Below are 9,317 nucleotides of genomic sequence, written 5' to 3' on the forward strand. Positions count from 1 at the left end.
TGCTACGGCGTCGCCCAACATGCAGTGCCACGGCCTCGGCCCGCATGCCATGCCACGGCCTCGGCCCGCATGCCTTGCCACGGCGTCGCCCAACATGCCATGCCACGGCCTCGGCCCGCATGCCTTGCCACGGCCTCGGCCGCGCATGCCATGCCACCGCGTTGCCCGGCATGCCATGCCTTGGCCTCGGTCAACATGCCATGCCACGGCCTCGGCCTCGGCCCGCATGCCTTGCTACGGCGTCGCCCAACATGCAGTGCCACGGCCTCGGCCCGCATGCCATGCCACGGCCTCGGCCCGCATGCCTTGCCACGGCGTCGCCCAACATGCCATGCCACGGCCTCGGCTAGCATGCCATGCCACGGCCTCGGCCCGCATGCCTTGCCAAGGCGTTGCCCAACATGCCATGCCATGCCACGGCCTCGGCCCGCATGTCTTGCCAAGGCGTTGCCCAACATGCCATGCCACGGCCTCGGCCCGCATGCCTTGCCACGGCGTTGCCCAGCATGCCATGCCACCGCGTTGCCCGGCATGCCATGCCTTAGCCTTGGCCAGCATGGCATGCCACGGCCTCGGCCATCATGCCATGCCACGGCCTCGGCCCGCATGCCTTGCCACGGCGTTGCCCAACATGCCATGCCACGGCCTCGGCCCGCATGCCATGCCATGCCATGCCTTGGCCTTGGCCAGCATGACATGCCACGGCCTCGGCCCGCATGCCTTGCCACGGCGTCGCCCAACATGCCATGCCACGGCCTCGGCTAGCATGCCATGCCACGGCCTCGGCCCGCATGCCTTGCCAAGGCGTTGCCCAACATGCCATGCCATGCCACGGCCTCGGCCCGCATGTCTTGCCAAGGCGTTGCCCAACATGCCATGCCACGGCCTCGGCCCGCATGCCTTGCCACGGCGTTGCCCAGCATGCCATGCCACCGCGTTGCCCGGCATGCCATGCCTTAGCCTTGGCCAGCATGGCATGCCACGGCCTCGGCCATCATGCCATGCCACGGCCTCGGCCCGCATGCCTTGCCACGGCGTTGCCCAACATGCCATGCCACGGCCTCGGCCCGCATGCCATGCCATGCCATGCCTTGGCCTTGGCCAGCATGACATGCCACGGCCTCGGCCCGCATGCCTTGCTACGGCGTCGCCCAACAAGCCATGCCACGGCCTCGGCCCGCATGACATGCCACGGCCTCGGACCGCATGCCTTGCTACGGCGTCGCCCAACATGCCATGCCACGGCCTCGGCCCGCATGACATGCCACGGCCTCGGCCATCATGCCATGCCACGGCCTCGGCCCGCATGCCTTGCCACGGCGTTGCCCAACATGCCATGCCACGGCCTCGGCCCGCATGCCATGCCATGCCACGGCCACGGCCCGCATGCCATGCCACGGCCACGGCCTCGGCCCGCATGCCTTGCTACGGCGTCGCCCAACATGCCATGCCACGGCCTCGGCCCGCATGCCGTGCCACGGCCTCGGCCCGCATGCCATGCCATGCCACGGCCCGCATGTCTTGCCACGGCGTTGCCAAACATGCCATGCCACGGCCTCGGCCCGCATGCCTTGCGACGGCGTCGCCCAACATGCCATGCCACGGCCACGGCCCGCATGCCATGCCACGGCCTCGGCCCGCATGCCATGCCACGGCCTCGGCCCGCATGCCTTGCTGCGGCGTTGCCCAACATGCCATGCCACGGCCTCGGCCCGCATGCCTTGCCACCGCGTTGCCCAGCATGCCATGCCACCGCGTTGCCCGGCGTGCCATGCCTTAGCCTTGGCCAACATGTCGAGCCACGGCCTCGGCCCGCATGCCATGCCATGCCACAGCCCGCATGTCTTGCCACGGCGTTGCCAAACATGCCATGCCACGGCCTCGGCCCGCATGACGTGCCACGGCCTCGGCCCGCATGCCATGCCACGGCCTCGGCCCGCATGACATGCCACGGCCTCGGCCCGCATGCCTTGCCACGACGCCGCCCAACTTGCCATGCCACGGCCTCGGCCCGCATGCCATGCCACGGCCTCGGCCCGCATGACATGCCACGGCCTCGGCCCGCATGCCTTGCTACGGCGTCGCCCAACGTGCCATGCCACGGCCTCGGCCCGCATGCCATGCCACGGCCTCGGCCCGCATGACATGCCACGGCCTCGGACCGCATGCCTTGCTACGGCGTCGCCCAACATGCCATGCCACGGCCTCGGCCCGCATGCCACGGCACGGCCTCGGCCCGCATGCCTTGCTACGGCGTCGCCCAACATGCCATGCCACGGCCTCGGCCCGCATGCCATGCCACGGCCTCGGCCCGCATGACATGCCACGGCCTCGGACCGCATGCCTTGCTACGGCGTCGCCCAACATGCCATGCCACGGCCTCGGCCCGCATGCCACGGCACGGCCTCGGCCCGCATGCCTTGCTACGGCGTCGCCCAACATGCCATGCCACGGCCTCGGCCCGCATGCCATGCCACGGCCTCGGCCCGCATGACATGCCACGGCCTCGGACCGCATGCCTTGCTACGGCGTCGCCCAACATGCCATGCCACGGCCTCGGCCCGCATGCCATGCCACGGCCTCGGCCCGCATGCCATGCCACGGCCTCGGCCCGCATGCCTTGCCACGGCGTCGCCCAACATGCCATGCCACGGCCTCGGCCCGCATGCCTTGCCACCGCGTTGCCCAGCATGCCATGCCACCGCGTTGCCCGGCGTGCCATGCCTTAGCCTTGGCCAACATGTCGAGCCACGGCCTCGGCCCGCATGCCATGCCATGCCACGGCCCGCATGTCTTGCCACGGCGTGGCCAAACATGCCATGCCACGGCCTCGGCCCGCATGACGTGCCACGGCCTCGGCCCGCATGACATGCCACGGCCTCGGCCCGCATGCCTTGCTACGGCGTCGCCCAACATGCCTTGCCACGGCCTCGGCCCGCATGCCATGCCACGGCCTCGGCCCGCATGACATGCCACGGCCTCGGCCAGCATGCCTTGCCACGACGCCGCCCAACTTGCCATGCCACGGCCTCGGCCCGCATGCCATGCCACGGCCTCGGCCCGCATGACATGCCACGGCCTCGGCCCGCATGCCTTGCTACGGCGTCGCCCAACATGCCATGCCACGGCCTCGGCCCGCATGCCATGCCACGGCCTCGGCCCGCATGACATGCCACGGCCTCGGACCGCATGCCTTGCTACGGCGTCGCCCAACATGCCATGCCACGGCCTCGGCCCGCATGCCACGGCACGGCCTCGGCCCGCATGCCTTGCTACGGCGTCGCCCAACATGCCATGCCACGGCCTCGGCCCGCATGCCATGCCACGGCCTCGGCCCGCATGACATGCCACGGCCTCGGACCGCATGCCTTGCTACGGCGTCGCCCAACATGCCATGCCACGGCCTCGGCCCGCACGCCACGGCACGGCCTCGGCCCGCATGCCTTGCTACGGCGTCGCCCAACATGCCATGCCACGGCCTCGGCCCGCATGCCATGCCACGGCCTCGGCCCGCATGACATGCCACGGCCTCGGACCGCATGCCTTGCTACGGCGTCGCCCAACATGCCATGCCACGGCCTCGGCCCGCATGACATGCCACGGCCTCGGACCGCATGCCTTGCTACGGCGTCGCCCAACATGCCATGCCACGGCCTCGGCCCGCATGCCATGCCACGGCCTCGGCCCGCATGACATGCCACGGCCTCGGCCCGCATGCCTTGCTACGGCGTCGCCCAACATGCCTTGCCACGGCCTCGGCCCGCATGCCATGCCACGGCCTCGGCCCGCATGCCTTGCCACGACGTCGCCCAACTTGCCATGCCACGGCCTCGGCCCGCATGCCATGCCACGGCCTCGGCGCGCATGACATGCCACGGCCTCGGCCCGCATGCCATGCTACGGCGTCGCCCAACATGCCATGCCACGGCCTCGGCCCGCATGCCATGCCACGGCCTCGGCCCGCATGCCATGCCACGGCCTCGGCCCGCATGACAGGCCACGGCCTCGGACCGCATGCCTTGCTACGGCGTCGCCCAACATGCCATGCCACGGCCTCGGCCCGCATGCCATGCCACGGCCTCGGCCCGCATGCCACGGCACGGCCTCGGCCCGCATGCCTTGCTACGGCGTCGCCCAACATGCCATGCCACGGCCTCGGCCCGCATGCCATGCCACGGCCTCGGCCCGCATGACATGCCACGGCCTCGGACCGCATGCCTTGCTACGGCGTCGCCCAACATGCCATGCCACAGCCTCGGCCCGCATGCCGTGCCACGGCCTCGGCCTCGGCCCGCATGCCTTGCTACGACGTTGGCCAACATGCCATGCCACGGCCCCGGCCCGCATGCCATGCCACCGCGTTGCCCGGCGTGCCATGCCTTAGCCTTGGCCAACATGTCGTGCCACGGCCTCGGCCCGCATGCCATGCCATGCCACGGCCCTCATGTCTTGCCACGGCGTTGCCAAACATGCCATGCCACGGCCTCGGCCCGCATGCCTTGCTACGGCGTCGCCCAACATGCCATGACATGCCACGGCCTCGGCCCGCATGCCTTGCTACGGCGTCGCCCAACATGCCATGCCACGGCCTCTGCCCGCATGCCATGCCACGGCCTCGGCCCGCATGCCTTGCGACGGCGTCGCCCAACATGCCATGCCACGGCCTCTGCCCGCATGCCATGCCACGGCCTCGGCCCGCGTGACATGCCACGGCCTCGGCCCGCATGCCTTGCCACGACGTCGCCCAACTTGCCATGCCACGGCCTCGGCCCGCATGCCATGCCACGGCCTCGGCTCGCATGACATGCCACGGCCTCGGCCCGCATGCGTTGCTACGGCGTCGCCCAACATGCCATGCCACGGCCTCGGCCCGCATGCCATGCCATGGCCTCGGCCCGCATGACATGCCACGGCCTCGGACCGCATGCCTTGCTACGGCGTCGCCCAACATGCCATGCCACGGCCCCGGCCCGCATGCCTTGCCACCGCGTTGCCCGGCGTGCCATGCCACCGCGTTGCCCGGCGTGCCATGCCTTAGCCTTGGCCAACATGTCGTGCCACGGCCTCGGCCCGCATGCCATGCCATGCCACAGCCCGCATGTCTTGCCACGGCGTTGCCAAACATGCCATGCCACGGCCTCGGCCCGCATGCCATGCCACGGCCTCGGCCCGCATGCCATGCCACGGCCTCGGCCCGCATGACATGCCACGGCCTCGGCCCGCATGCCTTGCTACGGCGTCGCCCAACATGCCATGCCACGGCCTCGGCCCGCATGCCATGCCACGGCCTCGGCCCGCATGCCCTTCTACGGCGTTGCCCAACATGCCATGCCACGGCCTCGGCCCGCATGCCTTGCCACCGCGTTGCCCAGCATGCCATGCCACCGCGTTGCCCGGCGTGCCATGCCTTAGCCTTGGCCAACATGTCGTGCCACGGCCTCGGCCCGCATGCCATGCCACGGCCTCGGCCCGCATGTCTTGCCACGGCGTTGCCCAACATGCCATGCCACGGCCTCGGCCCCCATGCCTTGCCACCGCGCTGCCCAGCATGCCAATGCACCGCGTTGCCCGGCGTGCCATGCCTTAGCCTTGGCCAACATGCCACGCCACGGCCTCGGCCCGCATGGCTTGCCAGGGCGTTGCCCAACATGCCATGCCACGGCCTCGGCCCGCATGTCTTGCCACGGCGTTGCCCAACATGCCATGCCATGCCACGCCACGGCCTCGGCCCGCATGCCATGCCACGGCCTCGGCCCGCATGCCATGCCATGCCACGGCCTCGGCCCGCATGCCATGCCACGGCCTCGGCCAGCATGCCATGCCAAGGCCTCGGCCCGCATGCCTTGCCACGGCGTTGCCCAGCATGCCATGCCACCGCGTTGCCCAGCGGGCCGTGCCGCGGCCTCGGCCCGCATGCCTTGCGACTGCCTTGGCCAGCGTGCCATGCCTTAGCCTTGGCCTACATGCCATGCCACTGCCTTGGCCAGCATGTCGTGCCACCGCCACGGCCAGCATGCCATGCCGGTCCGTTGCCCAGCATGCCACGGCCGTGGCGGCATGGCAAGCCACGGCCTCGGCCAGCATGCCATGCCACGGCCTCGGCCAGCATGCCATGGCACTGTCTTGGTCAGCATGCCATGCCATGGCACCGCCTTGTCCAGCACGCCGTGCCGCAGCGTTGGCCAGCATGCCTTGGCCGGCATGCCATGCCAATGCCTTGGGCCAACATGGCGTGCCACGGGCTGGGCCATGCCGGTCCGTTGCCCGGCATGCCACGGCCGTGGCGGCATGGCAAGCCACGGCCTCGGCCAGCATGCCATGCCCCGGCCTCGCCCAGCATGCCATGGCACGGTCTTGGTCAGCATGCCATGCCATGGCACCGCCTTGTGCAGCGTTGGCCAGCATGCCTTGGCCGGCATGCCATGCCAATGCCTTGGGCCAACATGGCGTGCCACGGGCTGGGCGAGCACGGCATGCCACGGGCTGGGCGAGCATGCCACGCCACGGCCTTGGCTAGCAGCAAGGCATGCCACGGCCTCGGCGAGCATGCCATGCCATGCCAAGGCCAAGGCCAAAGCCAAGGCCAAGGCAGTGGGCAAGGCCAAGTCCCTGTGCAAGGCATGGCCAAGGCCAAGGCAAAGGCCAAGGCCAAGGCAAAGGCCAAGGCCGCGGGCAAAGGCCAAGGCCAAGGCCAAGGCCATGGCGTGCCACCGCCTCGATCGATCTTTTTGAACATGATTCTTTTATAATCTTACCCAAACCGTGCAACACAATTAAAAATGCACTACAATCAATTTTAAATGTCATTCCCTATTTTTTTGCAATTTTTCTGGAGCTTTTCGAATTTTTAAAGCCCTTATTTGGCATAAAAAAATCAAAATAAAATAAAAAAAATGAAAAAAATAATTTAATAATTTCTATAATTACTAGTGAATCATCCTTTAATTATGGGAATTTTTCCATAATTTTTTGACTATTTTTATTAATTTTTATTATTTTTTAAGTATTAATATCGAAATAAATTAAAATAAAATATTTTCTGTAAAAAAATATTTTTTTTAATTTTTTTTATGGTGTATTAAATTATTTCCTACAACTTTCATGTTGAAAGTTTTGGCAAAAAAACATTACTTTTTAAAAAAACCCCATTATGACTCCTCGAACATGCTTGATGTTTCCTCCTGCCAGATTGAAAAGGGCTTAACAGGCTATTATAAGGGGGGGGGCACCTCCCTTGCCCAGGGCAAGGCAGTGGCAGGTACGCCCCATGTTGGGCGCGGCCTGGGCTGCGGCCTTGGGTTACATGCACTGCGGCTCGACCGCGGCCTGGGCTGCGGCCTGGGGCGGCTCGGCCGCGGCCTTGGGCGGCCTGGACCGCGGCCTTGGGCGGCCTTGCGCGGCCTGGGCGCGGCCTTGGGCGGCCTGGGCGCGGCCTTGCGCGGCCTGGGCGCGGCCTTGGGCGGCCTGGGCGCGGCCTTGCGCGGCCTGGGCGCGGCCTTGGGCAGCATGGCGTGGCATGCGCGCGGGCGTGGGCGGCCTGGCATGCGCGCGGCATGGGCAGCACGGCATGGCATGCGCACGGCCTGGGCGGCCTGGCATGCAGCCGGCCTGGCATGCCCGCGGCGTGGGCAGCACGGCATGGCATGCGCACGGCCTGGGCGGCCTGGCATGCAGCCGGCCTGGCATGCCCGCGGCGTGGGCAGCACGGCATGGCATGCGCACGGCCTGGGCGGCCTGGCATGCAGCCGGCCTGGGCAGCACGGCATGGCATGCGCACGGCCTGGGCGGCCTGGCATGCCCGCGGCGTGGGCAGCGTGGCCTGTGCGAATACCGCGCGCGTGGTCTTTTGACCACGGTGCGCGTGTTGCGCGCATGGTCGCGCACGCCTTTGCACGCCTTCGCACGCAACGCACGTCTAGTGATAAGAACCGCAGCCAAGGCAGCCCAGCCCCAAGGCCAAGGCCAGCAGCATGGCATGCCACGGCGAAGGCAGCCCAGCCAAAGCCAGCAGCATGCCATGCCAAGGCCAGCAGCATGCCATGCCACGGCCAAGGCAGGCCAGCCAAAGCCAGCAGCATGCCATGCCAAGGCCAAGGCCAGCAGCATGCCATGCCACGGCCAAGGCAGCCCAGCCAAAGCCAGCAGCATGCCAAGCCAAGGCCAAGGCCAGCAGCATGCCATGCCACGGCCAAGGCAGCCCAGCCAAAGCCAGCAGCATGCCATGCCAAGGCCTAGGCCAGCAGCATGCCATGCCACGGCCAAGGCAGGCAAGCCAAAGCCAGCAGCATGCCATGCCAAGGCCAAGGCCAGCAGCATGCCATGCCACGGCCAAGGCAGCCCAGCCAAAGCCAGCAGCATGCCATGCCAAGGCCTAGGCCAGCAGCATGCCATGCCACGGCCAAGGCAGGCCAGCCAAAGCCAGCAGCATGCCATGCCAAGGCCTAGGCCAGCAGCATGCCATGCCACGGCCAAGGCAGGCCAGCCAAAGCCAGCAGCATGCCATGCCAAGGCCAAGGCCAGCAGCATGCCATGCCACGGCCAAGGCAGCCCAGCCAAAGCCAGCAGCATGCCATGCCAAGGCCTAGGCCAGCAGCATGCCATGCCACGGCCAAGGCAGGCAAGCCAAAGCCAGCAGCATGCCATGCCAAGGCCAAGGCCAGCAGCATGCCATGCCACGGCCAAGGCAGCCCAGCCAAAGCCAGCAGCATGCCATGCCAAGGCCTAGGCCAGCAGCATGCCATGCCACGGCCAAGGCAGGCCAGCCAAAGCCAGCAGCATGCCATGCCAAGGCCAAGGCCAGCAGCATGCCATGCCACGGCCAAGGCAGCCCAGCCAAAGCCAGCAGCATGCCATGCCAAGGCCTAGGCCAGCAGCATGCCATGCCACGGCCAAGGCAGGCAAGCCAAAGCCAGCAGCATGCCATGCCAAGGCCAAGGCCAGCAGCATGCCATGCCACGGCCAAGGCAGCCCAGCCAAAGCCAGCAGCATGCCATGCCAAGGCCTAGGCCAGCAGCATGCCATGCCACGGCCAAGGCAGGCAAGCCAAAGCCAGCAGCATGCCATGCCAAGGCCAAGGCCAGCAGCATGCCATGCCACGGCCAAGGCAGCCCAGCCAAAGCCAGCAGCATGCCATGCCAAGGCCTAGGCCAGCAGCATGCCATGCCACGGCCAAGGCAGGCCAGCCAAAGCCAGCAGCATGCCATGCCAAGGCCAAGGCCAGCAGCATGCCATGCCACGGCCAAGGCAGCCCAGCCAAAGCCAGCAGCATGCCATGCCAAGGCCTAGGCCAGCAGCATGCCATGCCACGGCCAAGGCAG

This window comes from Camellia sinensis, unplaced genomic scaffold (genome assembly GCF_055761805.1).
Source record: "Camellia sinensis isolate YWXY unplaced genomic scaffold, ASM5576180v1 Unanchor6, whole genome shotgun sequence".
In the NCBI taxonomy this organism is placed as follows: Eukaryota; Viridiplantae; Streptophyta; class Magnoliopsida; order Ericales; family Theaceae; genus Camellia; species Camellia sinensis.